The sequence below is a fragment of the Ornithorhynchus anatinus genome, chromosome 11 (assembly GCF_004115215.2).
Source record: "Ornithorhynchus anatinus isolate Pmale09 chromosome 11, mOrnAna1.pri.v4, whole genome shotgun sequence".
NCBI classification, from domain to species: domain Eukaryota; kingdom Metazoa; phylum Chordata; class Mammalia; order Monotremata; family Ornithorhynchidae; genus Ornithorhynchus; species Ornithorhynchus anatinus.
In genome coordinates, this window is record NC_041738.1 from 10283087 (window position 1) to 10299919 (window position 16833).

At 41.8% G+C, this 16833-nt stretch overlaps 1 protein-coding gene across 9 annotated transcripts in view; it reads left to right on the forward strand.

The window, feature by feature from the left end:
- Nucleotides 1-16833, forward strand: part of ARHGAP32 (Rho GTPase activating protein 32) — a 368820-nt gene that overhangs the window by 179191 nt on the left and 172796 nt on the right. The window lies entirely within an intron of this gene.

The following is a 16833-nucleotide window of genomic DNA, read 5'->3' on the forward strand; positions in this document are numbered from 1 at the left end:
GATGTTGGAATTGCTGGACTTCACATGGAGGCCACAACGTTCTATTGAAGCTTTATTTTTATTCGGGAAAGGTTGGTCAGTGTGATATTTCATGAAAAGGACAGGTGACTCCCATTTCCACTGGAAACTCCAAGAAATGCCAGTCGCTACATGTTTCACAAATATTACAGCTCATTTTGTTTTGAGGCATCCCCCCTCCCAGGTTAAGTTGCTGCACTTGGTATACACAACATTGGCAGTTGTGAGTCACACAGGAGATGTCCAAGGTTTTGAGTGCAGAGAGAAATGTGTCCTACTCCTAAGTGACCCAGTGGAACATCAGAGGGAGGGACAGCACCTTCTGAATGTAAATTTGTTGTGGACAGGCAGCCTATCTACCAACTCTGTTACATAATATGCTCCCAAGCAGTTAGTACAGTGCTCTGTACCTAATAAGTGCTCAGTAAACACCACTGATTGAATGCCTGCAAACAAATCTTCCCTTTTTACTCTGCAGCAAGCAAGTCTTCATTACTTAGTTTACTGGGGCTTCATCATTAAACCAAAGTTTAGTTGGCTATTTTTGGAGGTGGTGTATTGGTTTCTAGCTAATATTTAGCATATTGTAGTCAGACTTCCACTTTTTAACTTTTGCCCCAAGGTAAAGTTTGTTATGGTTTGAGGCAATTTTTGAAAATGAGGAAAAAAAATTAACACAGTAAGGAGAACATTTCTATCACATAAGTTTTGGAAGGTAGTATTTTGAGGAGCAGTGACTGAATTAAGAAGCAGCATGGCCTAGTGGATAGAGTACAGGCCTGCGAGTTAGAAGGACCTGGGTTTTATTCCGGCTCTGCCACTTGTCTGCTCTGTGACCATGGACAAGTCACTTTACTTCTCTGGGCCTCAGTTCCTTCAGTCGGTACAATGGGGATTAATTGTGAGCCCCATGTGGGACATGGACTGTATCTAACCCAATTAGCTTGTGTTACCCCAGCGCTTAGTTTAGGGGCACAGAGTAAGTGCCTAGCAAATACCATTCAGCAAAAAAAACCTAGTCAAGCTTTCCCATCAAACCATTAGAGGATCAGGAACAGATAGATGGCATCTCCCTTTCTCCTGTAAAAGTCACCAAATTTGTCATTTACATATATCCAAGCATGCCCTATTGGAATTTGGCATGCTTCTTTCTTTGAATTGAGAGATTCTGGCAGAACAACATATTTTCTACTTTTAGTTTTTCTTCTCATCTGAACCCAGGTTATCATCCTTCATCTGCTTGAGATTGAACCTCTCCCATATGTGATTATTGTGAGAATGTGTAACAGTGTGGGAAGTATTACTCCACCACACTTGGCCACCCTTTGGGCACAGGATTGTGCAATTTCACCTGTGCCAGTAGGCAGGTAAACCTGAAAAGGGGAGCGGATACTGAGGTGTGGCTGGAGCTAGAAAGAGCCACCTCAGCACAATTCATTGTTGTTATTATTCATGTTATTGTAACAATACTGCTATTTAAGTGCTTACTATATACTAAGCACTGGGGTAGATTGATCAGTCGTATTTATTGAGCTACAAGATGATCAGATTGGACACAGACACAGATTGATCTGTCCCACAGATGAGGAAACTGCAACATGGAGGTTACACAGCAGCCAAATGGGAGGGCAGGAATTAGAACTCAGGTCCTCTGTCTCCCAAGTCTGTGCTCTTTCTACCAGGCCATGCTGCTAGTGGAGGTCTCTGCACTGGTGGACCTCAGATAAGAATCACATCTTTCAAATGCATCAGCTACCGTCACCTGCGTAATTAAGTCACTAAGCCACCCCTGCTGCAAAATAGGGAGAAAAGCATCTCTGCGACTTACAAAGGGATGAGGCTTCTTGGATGCTTTACTCTTCTGAATAAATATGCCTTTGCCATCTTTGACCTTTTGTCCATAGTAGCTGCTATTGAGGCTTTCTTGATTGCAAATGAAAGAATAAGCACAGGGCCAGAGAACAGAAGCCAATCAAAGCAATTAAAACAAGTCCTTCAATAAAGTCTGGTACAGTAGCATAGAGGTCGCACTTGGCTAAGTAGAATGCCAGTTAACAGGATTGTTATGCCGCCACCCTGGCATAATGAAATATGGTTGAGAGCGTCTGCAGCTAAAAGAGCCTTCAATATTGACGGTTTGGCATTGAGTAACAAATTGTCTAATTCTGTTGATGGGCTGGAGGGCAGGGCTACTTCCCTTAATAAATTGACAGCTAAAGAAGAAAAAAAATGCCTGGTAGAAACCCAAACCATTTTCTCAATTGTTCATTTTATGAGGTTGACTATCCAGTCTGACTAGACTGGTGTGTTTATTATATCCTTCCCCCATCTTGCTTTTGGAGGCTTTATGACTCTGGAAATATTTTTATTAACTTTTATGGTATCCCTGAGATAGGGCCTAACTCCAGTGAGTTAAATTAAAACATGAATTCAATGGCAAAGTCAGCTAAATAGAGCGATTTTCTAAGTTCTCTGCATCCTCCGTGACCCAAGTTCACAAAGCATAAATGCTGAGCAGGTGAGTTTCACTCCCGGAATATCCTGACCCCAGAAAAATTGCCTATTTTACCTCTGATGAAGCCAGGGTCAGGGGCCAGAAGGGACTCCACTTTTTAAAATTGTGTTTAGGGGTTGGGGACCCAGAGATCCCCTTTAGAAGGTCAGTTTCCCTGGAGAAGCTTGTTTTGAGCAGCCTATCTTAGTAGGTAGAACATGGGCCTGGGTTCTAATCCCAGCTCTGCCGCTTGTCTGCTGTGTGACCTTGGGCAATCACTTAACTTCTCTGGGCCTCAGTTGCTTCATCTGTAAAATGGAGATTAAAACTGTGAGCCCTTTGTGGAACAGGGACTATGTCCAACCTGAGTAGCTTGTACCTACCCCAGCAATTAAAACAGTGCTTGACACGTAGTAAGCGCTTAATAAATGCCATCATTATTATTAAGTCCAATCTGTCGTCTGGTTTCCGGCCACGCAAGACGGCCTGCTGGGTTCTCGGGCTGGTCCCAGGCCAGCAGCGGGCCCTGTTTGGCCAGGGTCTCACAGTTCTGAAGCAAAGGCCTGGATCCTGGCAGAGTTTTGAAAGGAAAATGGCCCAACCCCGTTTTTTGATTCAGCTTTTGGTTCTTCCTCTTATTAAAGTAAACCCAAATTGATTTTTGCGTGCTAGGTCAAGGACAGCTGAAACCACTAGAGGGAAGTATAACTGTTGATGAAACAAATAATTAGAAATAAGCCTTACTGAACTACCTTCTGTGCCTTAAGGAAAAATGGATTCCCTCTTAGGAATTAATAAACAGATCCTTTGTGGGTATTCATTTCCATTTGTGGTACCAGGCCTTGGGTGAAGGGAAATCATTTTATGAAAATCACAAACCATATGAGCTAGCTTTCCTCCCAACCTTTCCATCTCAGCAGGTAACACCCCCATCCTCCTTATCTGGCAGTCAGCACTCTTATTATGTTACATGACTCCTCAGTATTTTTCAGTTGTCCCATCCAGTCTTTTGCTAAGTCCTACCGATTTTTCCTTCACAATATTTCTTCCCAAGCCCATCCCAGCCCCTCCAACTAAACAGCCCCCACCCTCAGCCAGGTACTTGTCGTGTTCCGGTTAGACAACTGGATCAGCTTCTTCACCAATCTCCCTATCTCTGATCTTTCCCATACCCCACCCAAGCTTAACTCTGCTGCCTAGATCTCTTTTCCAAAATTTCATTCTGCTCACATCTTTTTGGACATATCCCTGGGTTGCACATATTGTTGGCTGCTTGTAACCAGAGTGATGCCTGAAGTGCACTGTCTGTTGAGTCATTTAGTCTGGTTAGGCAGTTGTGAAAGTGGTTAAATAGAGTTCTGAAAAAGTCAGTCAGTCATATTTATTGAGCACTTAACTGTGTGCAGAGCACCATACTTCAAGAATGTGATCGAAATAACCTCAGATATTTAATCCATTTCTTCCTTTACATGATGCAGTGATGTAGTAGAGTGAAAACAGCTTTTATTCAGGAACCATAGCTCTATACTGCTGCTGCAAAAACCAGAACACTTTTAAAAAATTATCTTGATGAAGTATTTGAAATACTCACTAGGTACACAGTGCTATACTTTGCACTTTGTATGTTCCGGTTCCCACTTGGAATGAGCCTCTTTATTTAATTTTGTTCTCTTGGGTTAGAGAGTTGGGATTCTGAGAGCTTCATGAAGCTTATTGCCATGTTTGTCATCCAAGTCTGCCACATCAGGTTTTTAATTTTGCCCTGAAGTGTCCAACCCAGTTTGATGTTCTTAAATGCTTTGAAATGGGAAGGTTGTAAAGCGTAAACTGCCGGCATTTTGTTTGGGATGGGGACTACCTCCTGAAAAGGAGCCCTTGATAGTGCAGAGTCGCAGGGCCAAACATTCTCCAACAGCCTAGGAATGTTGACTCAGAAGCCTTGGATTATTTTGACACGTGCTAAGCAGATTCCTTTTCTTCCCCTACCCCCTTGGGAAACATTGGCCAGAAAATCCAACCTCCTTGGGCAGCATTTTAATATTGCTGTTGCTTTGGATCCTTTTAGGAATCCAAAGCTAGAAACTCATAATACTTACAGGAACGCATTAAAAGGGAAGGTTGCTGGTGGGCAGTGTCAGTTAATTTAAATGCAACTTGGATGGGCAGAGCCTCTACACATCCTTATTAAAGCCTTATCTAAAGTCTTTCCTTATTTCTGTCCAACATAATTCAATTTTATTGAGGAGCAGAGTGGTCTAGTGGAAAGACAGGGGGCCTGGGAGTCAGATGACCTGGGTTCTAATCCCTGCTATGCCAGTTGTCTTCTGTGTGACCTTGGGCAAGTCACTTAGCTTCTCAGAGCCTCAGTTTCCTCATATGTAAAATGGTGATTCAATGCCTGCCTCTCCTTCTCCCCTCCCGCCCCCTTCCCCCCCCAACACATCATGAGCCCCATGTGGTACAGGGGCTGGATCCATGCTGATTGTATTTACCTTAGTGCTTAGAATATTGCTTGACATATAGTAAGCATTTAACAAATATGATAAACATGTTGAGGTGCCCAACTCTGTGCTATCGGCCCTTTCCAAATTAGATCAGGCTTCTTACTAGTGGGCTCCCACTCCATAGTTGGCCAAAAGTGCCCTCACAAGGAAAGGGCAGAATGGACTTGGGAAGGCTTTATCAATTTGATGTTGATGGGCATGCTGCTGTGAAGAGTTGTAAATTTGCCCAGAGCTTGAAAGATATTCATCTTCAGTGTCCAGTTGGCCTTCATTTACTAAAAGGGGTGTTCAGAGAACAGCTGCTGTTTGAGCTTCATCTTTGGGTCAGGAGACATTTCCAGTTGCCTGTATTTGCATCTCAATGTAGAGTTCACTCCTTAAACTGGTCTTTAGTAATATGTACACTATAAAATCTCAATTGAACCTATCTTAAGGTGACTGCAAGTGTCCTTTTTGTGACCAATTGGTTATAAGGAAGATATTCTAATCCTTAGGGCATCATCCAGTAAATCCATTAGTAGTATTTGAGGGCCTACTGTGTGCAGAGCATTGTTCTAAGTGCATGGGAGAATACAATAGAATTAATAGACAGGATCCCTGCCCTTGAGGTGTTTACAATCTATTAGGGAAGACACACACTAAGATAAAATAAGCTGCCCGTTAAAATAAGGACAGCCATTACTTGGCAAAAATTGACCCTTCGAACAGTTATTTATGAGTGGTACATTGAAACAGGAAAAACAACTGAAAAAGAAAATAGGGAATCCCCCAAGGATGTGACCTGAGGGCCAAGCAGGAAGACCCCATCACAGTGTCAATCAAAGGTTGGTGTCTAACCCCTAGCCTAAGGGTCATCGTGACACAGGAAGTAATTGAGCTTGATATCATTTCCCTTAGCCCCAGCTGCAGCCCCCTGAGAGCCTTGGTTACAAATTCTGTGTGACTGTTTTTAGGCCTAAAAGCCCTAATTAGTCAAGCCTGGATTCTCCAGCTTAGACCTATAAAGTTGATTTTTTTTTCCTATGGTATTTGCTAAGCACTTAATAATAATAATAATTATGGTATTTGTTAAGTGCTTACTATGTGCTGAGCACTGTTCTAAGCACTAGGGTAGATACAGGATAATCAGATTGTCCCACGTGGGGCTTACATTTTTGAATCCCCATTTTTACAGATGAGATAACTGAGGCCACAGAAGTTAAGTGATTTGCCCAAGGTCACACAGCAGACAGGTGGTGGAGCCGGGATTAGAACCCATGACCTCTGACTCCCAAGTCCGTGCTCTTGCCACTAAGCCATGCTTCACTTGCTATGTGCCAGGCACTGTGCTAAGCACTGGGGTAGATACAAGCTAATCAGGTTGGACACAGTCTGTGTCCCACATGAGGCTCACAGTATTAATCCCCATTTTACAGATGAGGTGACTGAGGCACAGAGAAGGGAAGTGACTTGCCCAAGGTCAGGCAGCAGACAAGTGGCTGAGCCAGGATTAGAACCTTCTGACTCCCATGCTCATGTGTTTATACTGTTAGGTAAATGGTGTTTACCCTTCCTTTCAAAATAGTCAAAAGAACCTCTTGGAGGACTTGTGATTTTAATAAGGGATTGAAGGTGGGGAGAGTAGTGAACTGTCGGATATGAAGCAGGAGGGAGTTTGAGGCCAGAGGGAGGATATGGGTGAGGTGTCAGCAACAAAGTAGATGAGATCAAACACTATTCAGTGTTCCTTATGTGGAGGAAGGGCTCATGCAGATAGCAGAGGATATCTGGATTTCTTCCAGAAGTCCATCAGATTTCATCATTCAGTCAGGGGTATTTATTGAGTGCTTAGTATGTTCAGAGCATGGCACTAAGCGCTTGGGAGAGTACGGTACAAAGAATTAATGGACACATTCCCTGCCCATGATGAGCTTGCAGTCAGGAGAGGAAAGTCATGGCTTTGATTAGGGAAGTTACTTCCTAAAAAGTCAGAGCTAAGGCTTTTCCTTCACATTTTTACTAAGGTTTTTTTTTATGCTTTGAGAGCCTCCTCCTCCACTGATGGAAGACATGTGCAGCAGCACAATGCATTCAGGACCATTTTTGACCTCAGACCAGTTTCTTGGGAATATCTTATTGCTTGTTTTGGTTGGCATCTAAAATAAATTTTATTAAAAATTCCTTTACTATGAAAAGTCAGCAGTTCTTTCTCCTTAACACAGATCAGAAGATCATAGAAAATCAGTTGAGAATAGAGGTGTAAATTTTTGGAAATTTTGAAGTCAGGAAGAATGAATTTTCTCTTTTTTTCCTGAATGTGTTCATTTTGGGAAAAATCAAAATTGGTGCAATACTTATTTTTCTTGCATGATTTCAAGTATTTCATTATGTCAAATTGGCCATTGTCTCTTTCCATAAACCCCCTATCCCTCCCCCCCCAACCACTACCACCCGCGGCTGCCTATCTCCCTCTTTGTCAAGCAGAAACTTTCTACCATTAACTTCCACCAGCTTTCCCATCTTACGTATCAACTCTCCTAACTTACCTCCCTTCAGATGTCTTCTCAGATTCCATCGAATCATTTCTGATTCATAGAGATTCTATGGTTCTTTCCTTTGTTTTCTTGGTAAGAAATTCAGAAGTGGTTTACCATTGCCTTGTCACTCATAATTCCCAAGCTCACTTCTGTACTATATCTTGCTCTGTACTGTCCATCCTCTGACCCCTTGCTTGTGCCCCTTCATAATCCCTCCTCCCCCCTTTAAAGAATTGTGACTAGTGATTTTGTGATATTTAAAAATATTGAAAAGGCCTTAGTTTTATTCTGTTTGCTTTTTATGTTATTTAAGTGTTTACTATGTGCCAGGCACTGAACAAAGCTCTGGCGCAGATATAAGCTAATCATGTTGGACACATTTCTGTCCCACATGAAGCTCACAGTCTTGAACCCCATCTTGCAAATGAGGTAATTGAAGCACAGAGAAGTGAAATAACTTGCCCAAGGTCACATAGTGGAGCTGGGGTAAGAACTCAGGTCGTCTAACTCCCAGGCCCATTCTCTTTACACTAGGCCATGTTGCTTCTGATTCTTCATAGAATACTTATTACGATAAATATTATACTAGTATCTGTAATAAATCATTATATAGCATATGTATCATCATAATATATATAGTTATACTTCATATTCAAATAAGATGCCACTACTGGGGTTCATCTATGATTGTTTGTGTCTGAGAGAGAGAGAGAGAGAGAGAGGAAAAGAGAGGAAGGAAGGGAAGGGGAAAAGGAAGGGAGGCAGGCCAGTGCAGCATCCACAGTCCTGTTGGCCACATTGAAAACACAAAAAGGTTGTCCCTTGTTGTTGTTTTGTACCTAATGTTTGCAGTGCCTGGTGCTGTTTTTGCTGCAGCCACCCGGTCTCCCTTTCCATAGGAAGTTTTTGCTGTATTCGTCTTAAGGAGTATATCCATTTCTTCAGCTTTTCCCTAATTAGTTGAATTAGAAAAGCATTGTGGAGTTGTTGAAGTACAGATGAACAATAAATGAACAGAATCTTCCTCAGAGCCAACAATCTGTCTAGGAAAAAAACCTGTATTTTGATAAAAAAGCAAACTCAGAACTGCCCTTCCCCCCACACCCCCCTTTATAATTGCAAGCACATTTTCCGGCCAGATCCATCTTGTAAATGGGCAAAAATATCCATAGAAATAGTTCAGAAGTTTTATTTTCTAATCCATATCTGTTTGAAATTCTTTACTTAGGCTGATCTTGTTGATAGACTTACAATCCATCTTCAGAATAGATAGAATCATTTTGAGGATGTCAACAATTGTGACAAATATTAAAAACAGTTGTTGAGGCATTTCTAAGTGCAAATATTTAATAAAATATTACTTTTAAATGAAAAAAAACTTCCAAATTTCTCGAAGGGGGCAGAAGGAGTTTTTATGTTCAGTTTGCCTGTTGTCTTTTTCCCCGGACCATCATGTGTCCAGCTGAGACCAGTTCAGAATAGTTTTAGGAGATATTGCCTGAATAGTAAACTACAAAAAACTGGAAAGGAGTTAATTCTTGAAGAGGCTAGATTGTTGATATTGGCAGTAAACTACAGCATTTGTTCCCCCCCCACCCCCCCATCATAAATCACTGGTAGCAGAAAGTGACCAAAAGTGTAAAAAAAAAAAAAAAGTGTTGTATTTAGTGACTTGAGCACAGTTGTGTTGGAAAAAAGTGGACTTGCCCTAGGACCAATGACCCGGAGGAACAGAAAAGGTAGTCTTTATGTTGTTTAAAATAAAAATGCCCTACTTTCCAAAACAAGAAATCTTGATTCCAAGTTTAGGCAGAAGATGGATTCATAAATGTCAACACACTACACACAAATTAGGCTCACCAGAAGAGATTTAGAAACAGCCTCCACCTTGTCACAGTGTGCCACTTTTCTATCATTTTAATGAATCACAAACATACTTGGAAAGGATTTGCTCCCTGGAAGTTATGAAAGTGAAAAACATTTTGTTCTGGAGGGGAATTTGGCCTGCCTTTGGTTGTATTCACTGTTACAAAAGTCAACCAGCTGTAATTTTATAATGTGTATTTCCATCCATCATCAAATGAGGGGTAGTATCATCTGTGCTCCCATCCCAATCAATCAGTCGATCAATAAATCAATCATATTTCTTGTTCTTGTGTTAACATTATTGTTGGCAGCTCAGTAGCAGCTGGGGAAGGCACCTCTAAAAAAAACCCATTTTTCACTGAGTTTCTGTTAAATTTTTCACACACCCAAGTCGGGATGTTCACTTTGAACAGCTTGCTGTTGGGCTGAAATGATTTTCTAGTAAATGACTTTGGATAGTGATTTCCATCTTTAATTAGTAGAAAGTACTACCTCACAGACAGGAGGGCAGTGATGTTTGTGGTAAACACTGACTTTTTTTAACGGTATTTTCTTAAGTGCTTACTATGTGCCAGGCACTGAACTAAGTGCTGGGGTAGATACCAGTTAAAAGTGAATTGAACAAGGACCCACAAGAGGCAAACAGTTCGAGCCTAGGTATTCACAGATAGAGCCTAGGTATTCTGACTCCCGGGCCTGTGTTCTTTGCAGGAGACCCCTGCATCTCGTGTGATTTTACATCCTCCATACATTATGTCCATGTTATATTGTACTCTCCAGAGCATTCAGTAGAATGCTCTGCAAGCAGAAGGTACTTAATAAATACGATCTATTGACCCATCACATACAGATGAAGGAGCTGAAGAAGTTGTTGGACTTGGGAGTGAAATTCATTTAGACCCTTCCAGACTGTAAGCCCGGTGTAGGCAGGGGTTCTCTCTCTTTATTGCTGAATTGAACTTTCCAAGTGCTTAGTACAGTGCTTTGCACAGAGTAAGCACTCAATAAATATGATTGAATGAACAAATGAATGTATTTGGAAATGGGTGATATAGATGTCAATGAGTTAATCACATCTCATTCAGAGGAACCTTTGCCAGCAAGATACTTGGTGAACTTTGACAGTCCGGCGCCTTGTGGCATGATGTCAAAACACATGAAGAAAGGTCAGGTTGAACCTCCTCCCTGGCTTTTTTCCTTCTCTCTCTCCTTGTGCCGTCAGAGAAAACCCAGTCCCAACTAAGAGGGGAGAGCTCCCGGCTAGCTTTGTTAAGGTCTCCTTACCATTTTATTTTAGCTGGGGCGGAGCTGAGCTAATGGATGCTTTGCTTAGGTCCCACAGCTACTGATTAAGGAGGATGAATCATCTGTGTGTTTCCTGGGAAAATATTGTAACTGTGGTATTGAAGGGAGGGAATGCTTTGGAGAGGCTGCCGGAAAACTTATTTCTGTGGTAAGGGGCTGATGGAAGGAGATCGGGTTTTGTAGACAAGCTAGGCTTTGTCTCGTACTTTGAGTTGGAAGACTTTCACGCCACTTCTTTGCCTTACCCCAGTGGGCTGGAGTAGTTGCTAATAAATTGAATTATTTGTTCAAGGGGACTAAGGAGGCATCCGGTTCAGCTCTACACCTTAAGGGAGGCGAACGCCTAATCAGGCAGGACAGGTTGTGTGGTTAAAATAGGTTGCAACCTCTGGAGGGTAGAGAAGGTTGAGAGTCCTTGAGATGGATGACAAGCTTGCAACTTACCTACTTTGTTTGATAGGGAACCTTTCTTGAGTCTGCCTCATGGTTCTAAAACATCTTCAAGGTCCCTTGGTGCTTGACATCCAAACTAATAAGTTCTTAAGGGAGATGGTCAAGACAAGAAATGTAGCTCTGCCAGAATGGATGGGGTTGGTCAAAAATGTCAGAGGATACCATTGGTTGATGAGGGATATTCTCAGCCATATCTTTAACTGAGGAAATCTGACACTAGTCCAGAGTGTTTCGTTGAACTGACTTTTTAATATTTTTTTGAGCATTTGTTAAGCGCTTACTATATGTTGGGCACTGTACTAACCTGTGCTAGTCAGGTTGGACACAATCCATGTAACCTTTGGGGCTACAGTCTTAATCCCCATTTTGCAGAGAAACTGAGGAAACTGAGGCACAGAGAAGTTAAGTGATTTTCCATGGTCAAACAGCAGACAAGTGGGAGAGCTGGGATTAGAACCCAAATCCTTCTGATTCTATAGTGAAATGGGTCTATCTTCCTCCTGAGGAAGATTCATCCTGAAACTGAAGAATAGTCTGATTGTGATTGGTGGGAGACCCTTTTTTTCTTTGGGTAGGGTGTGTGGGGTGTTTGGGGGCGGGAGAGGAGAGAGAGAGTCTCTTAGCCATTTTGCACCTCCTTTTCTCCACCTATAAAATAAGAGAGAGGATGTATGCTCTCCTTTTTATCCTCTTAGACTGTCAGCCCTGTGTGGGGCAGGGGTTGCATCTGATCTTATTTCTTACAACTGTCTCAGTGCATAGCAGTAGTGTTTTGCCCACCTTGTCAAATGCTTAGGAGATTCCAAAGCTACTTAATGGGAGAAGGTTGTGGAAGTTTCTGACAACCTGGAATGGTCAACTTAAAATATAGGTCATAAAGTCTTAATTTGGGCTCTTCTCCCATCATAATTTCCTCTTTGTCCCCTCCCGTACTTTTTCTGGTGGCTGATTACCAAAGTAGGGCAAATGAACCAGTCAGTCGTTAGTAGTTTTTGAGTGCCTACACTATACTGAGTGCTTTGGAAAGTAGAAAGGAGCAAGACATGTGTTCCCTGTTCTCAAGGAGCTTACAATCTAATAGGGAAGAGAGAAAAATAGAAATTATTTGTGACTAGAGTACACAGGAGGATATGCCAGAATGTAGTTCAGCAGTCTCAAATCTAAATCAAAAATAGATGCACACACCCTTGAGTACATAACTTGTAAAGGTCACTGTTGGGTTGAAGCACCTTGGGTACTGTAAATTTCTCAAGGAAGTCTTCCCGAAGGAGAAGATATGCCTTACTATGCAAAATGGAAAGGTATAATTACTCTCAGGAGAAGGGCAATGGAAGGCCCTGGAAAATTAGGGGAAACGGTTATCAACTAATGCAGGGGCCAGTTAATGGAGAATAATTGTTTAATAATATTATTTAATTGGCCATGAAGAGGCTCAGCGTGTCTCCCCCCTACCCTGCCCCTTCCCTTTACTACTTCTCCCCTTCCCTCTGACTCATTGAAAAGAGGAAGAAAGGAGGGCATTAGATTTTCTGATCTCATTGAAGTCATTTATCTTGCTCGCATTTCAGTTTTTAATCTTGAGAAACAATTACTCTTCATCAGTATGGAGGAGTGAGAAAGGGAGAAACACTTGTCTTCAACATGCTTCATCATTCTTTGGTGTTTTATTTTTTTAAAAATTAGCACAATGATTTGAAATATATGGCCGTGTTCCTCAGATCAAATGTGGAAAATGGACTTCCAATTTTTAATGCATTATGAAAGAGAAAACTGATAGGATTTGATTTACTTATAATTCATTGAAAGCAGCAGCAAATTTAGGATTAATAGGAAGTGAAATGTAGCTCAGATTTTTAATGGTATTTAAGGATTTCTTAGAAAAAATTCTAAGGCTCATCTGTTTTTCTGTCATCTTGGTAGAGGTCATTGTTTATGTATTAGCTTATGTTAGAAATGTTAAACTTCAGGTAGAGGTGGGAAAAGCAATTATGTATTTTTTTAATTAAAGGTAATTTCTTCAAATTATGAATTCAGTGTTATGAATACAGTATACACCTGGGAAAAGCAATTATGTATTTTTTAAAATTAAAGGTAATTTCTCCAAATGCTGAAGACAGTATCATGAATACAGTATACACTGAGAACCAAATACTCTAGTATTCACTCTGCACTATTACAAGTTTAATTTTTGTTAATCGAGTTTCTGAAGATTGGGCTCCCAGGCTTCTGCCTAAAAATTTTTTATGAAAAGATTATTTTCAATGAGATTTCAGATTGTAGGCATTCCATGAAGTGTGTAATTTCCAGAGCTGTGTAAAGTAAAATGGTGCTCATTGTTGGCTTCGTATTTGGCTCTCTCTGCTATAGTATAGTTATAGGAAACATCATGTGCACATATCTTTCTTGTGACTGTGACCAAAGAAGTTTTTGGTCAGCTGGAAAATGAAGGTTGTTTATTTTGGGGGGCCAGGGGGGAGTGGGGGCGTTGTTGAATGGAGTATTGATTCATTCTAAACATGTGTTTTCCAAAAGGAATAGAAACACTGGTGACAAAACTGAACAGGAAAGCCCATGGCAGTGTCCTTTTGGGCATCCCTTGGTAGTAGCACACCTCACCTTTACCATGGTTGACCCTACTTATTTCCCCTATTTTTATTTGTACATCATGTTCGAAAAACATTAATGTTTATTTATAAACCTAAATCCCTTCCATACCCTGGTCGTCAAGACTTCAGATCTAATGCCAGCATCAGCCCACAGTTATTTAGTCATGTGACTAAAAGGTATCAACTCCCAATTACCTGTTTCTGGATGGGGACACTAACTGCCCAGGACTGGATGCCTCTTTCTGGCAACTCTGGATCTGGTTCTGGGGCTGCTTTTCTATTCTGGGGTGGTCCAGCAGGATCATTTCAGGTCAGAAGAGATCCAGAGGGCTAGGTGGAAACGGTCATCTATTTGGACTGGACTCCTTGCTGCCAGCCTGCCCTGGACCCGGAAGGCAGAGCCTGCTTCACTGAAGTTCCCTGAGAATGCACCATTGTTTTTCATGCCCTCCCTTCCCTTATCTCTCCATCTCTGGTCTGTGATTAAGTTGCTGTGGATGCCAGTAGAGCAGGGATATGGGGAAACAGCGTGAACTGCCAGGTTATCACTTTAATGTCGGGCCTCATTCTGTCCCCTGGAGGTTGGGGTGACCCTCTAAGCCAGCACAGAGTTTTCCCTTTTTCCCCAGGATTGCAGTATTTCATTCCTGTGGCTGGAATTTCAGGCTGTGGTGATGCATGTTCTCCCAGAGTGTTCCCACTGATCCAAGTAGATCTATTCAGGGCTTTAGGAAAAGTGGAATCAGAAGTGAACGTTGAGATTTTTTCATTTATTTTCTAAAGCTTTTAAACTATGGAAGTATTTTTGTTTGTTTTTTGAAGAGGTACCAGTTCATAGGCTCTGAATGAATTTTCGGTCATATGCACACCAGTTCAACTTTCTGGAGACCACATACTGCTGCTAGAGAACAACCAGGCCCAAAAGTACCATTAAAATTTAAGAAGCAGTATGGCTTAGTGGAAAGAATCAGAGGACCTGGGTTCTAATCCCACCTCCACCAGTTGTCATCTGTGTGACCGTGGGAAAGTCACTTCATTTTTCTGTGGCTCAGTTACCTCATCTGTAAAATGGGGATTAAGACTGGGAGTCCTTGTGTGTTATGGACTGTATCCAACATGATTATCTTGTATCTACCCCGGTGCTTAGTACAGTGCCTGGCACAAAGTAAGCATTTAACAAATTCCATTTTTTTTAAAAGGCAGTGGAGTGGGAATAGAGATCCCTTTCGATTAGAAAGCAAGTCACCTACGCAGATGACTTAAGCATCTTATCTTTTCCTGAGAAAGGCTGAAAGGGGAGAAAAAAGAGAAAAAATCCACTAGAAAGGGCTCTTTGTTTGAAGCCAAGCCACTTGTATCAAATAAACCACATAAATTTAATATATTTGTGTGGCCTAACGTTTTCTCCCTGCAGTGCCATCTCCATTGTCCAAAACTGTAAATCTCTGTTCAGTTTTGACAGCGAGCAAAAAGTGAGAGGATACGGTTTGCCCCATGCAAGTAAATGGCCAGTTCACCCTGCTTTAATAATATAAAATCACTAATCTCCTCTCTGCTCTTGGTCATACAGTGCCATCTAGTGTGAAGGATGGTATGCAAAAGTAGTATCCTAGCCCTTTTGTATCAATTAATTCTCTAGACTGTAAGCTCATTATGGTCAGGGAAGGTGGCCACCAATTCTGTTGTATTGTACTCTCTCAAGTGCTTAGAACAGTGCTCTGGGCATAGTAAGCATTGATAAATTCCACTGATTGACTGATTGGTATTTATTAAGCATTTACTATATGCCAAGCCCTGTACTGAGCTCTGGGCTAGAATCATGATCATCAGGTCCCAAATGGGGCACTCAATCTAAGTAGGAGACAGAACAGGTATTGAATCTCCATTTAGCTGATGGGGGAACTTAATCATAGGGAAGTGAAGTCACATGACCAAGGTCACACAGCAGCTAAGTGGCAGAGCCTGGATTATTCATTCATTCATTCAATAGTATTTATTGAGCGCTTACTATGTGCAGAGCACTGTACTAAGCGCTTGGAATGAACAAGTCGGCAACAGATAGAGACAGTCCCTGCCGTTTGACGGGCTTACAGTCTAATCGGGGGAGATGGACAGACAAGAACAATGGCAATAAAACCTGATTAGAACCTTGGCCCTCTGATTTTGGGGTCTGGGATCTTTCCACTAGGCCACATTGCTTCTCCAGCATTAGGCTTTGGTTATTGTTCTTCTGCCTTGAACAAATGAACTAATTATTGTCAGCACCGCTTCAAATCATCATATGATTTACAGAGACCCTAGGGCCTAATGGAACACAGACTGGTTAATGCGTTTTAAAAATACAGCACCCAGAATTGACGGTCCAGTTCACCGGGTGGATTTTGGCACCAATAATTGTGGCCAGAGCTCTTGAAACAGTTAGTGAACCTACAGATTCAAGAAATCCATCTTTGTGGGATGGATTTCTGTCTCTGAAGAGTCATCCAAGAATGATATCCCAAAACCTAGAGTCACCAGGTGAGAGATTTGACATTAGGGTAATGGCAGAGCCCAATTCTTCAGGTCAGAGGCCTTCAGTTCCCCTATTTCTCCTCCCCTCTCTCTTTATCTTCACCCTTCATCTCCACAAGTCCATCCGTGAAAAATGCATCATTAAGTGTTTTTAAAGGATAGCCTTCAGAGAGAGAGCTAATCCAATCCATCAGTGGTATTTACTGAACTCCTACTGTGTGCAGAGCACTGTACTAAGTATTTGGGAGAGTACAGTACAACAGTACCCAAGGCTTAGTCCCTGAGGGGAGAAACTTCTGGGCCTCTCTCTTTCTTACATGAAAAGGATCATACCCACTTTCATTATATGGCTGGGATATTGTTGGGGTAGAAGCGTGGCATACTAAATAGAGCACAGGCCTACAAGTCAGAAGGACCTGGGTTTTAATCTTGGCTCTGCCACATGCCTGCTGTGTGACCTTGGGCAAGTCACTTTACTTCTCTGGGCCTCAGTTACGTCGTGTAAAATGGGGTTTAAGAGTCTGAGCCCCATGTGGGACAGGGACTGCATCCAACTGATT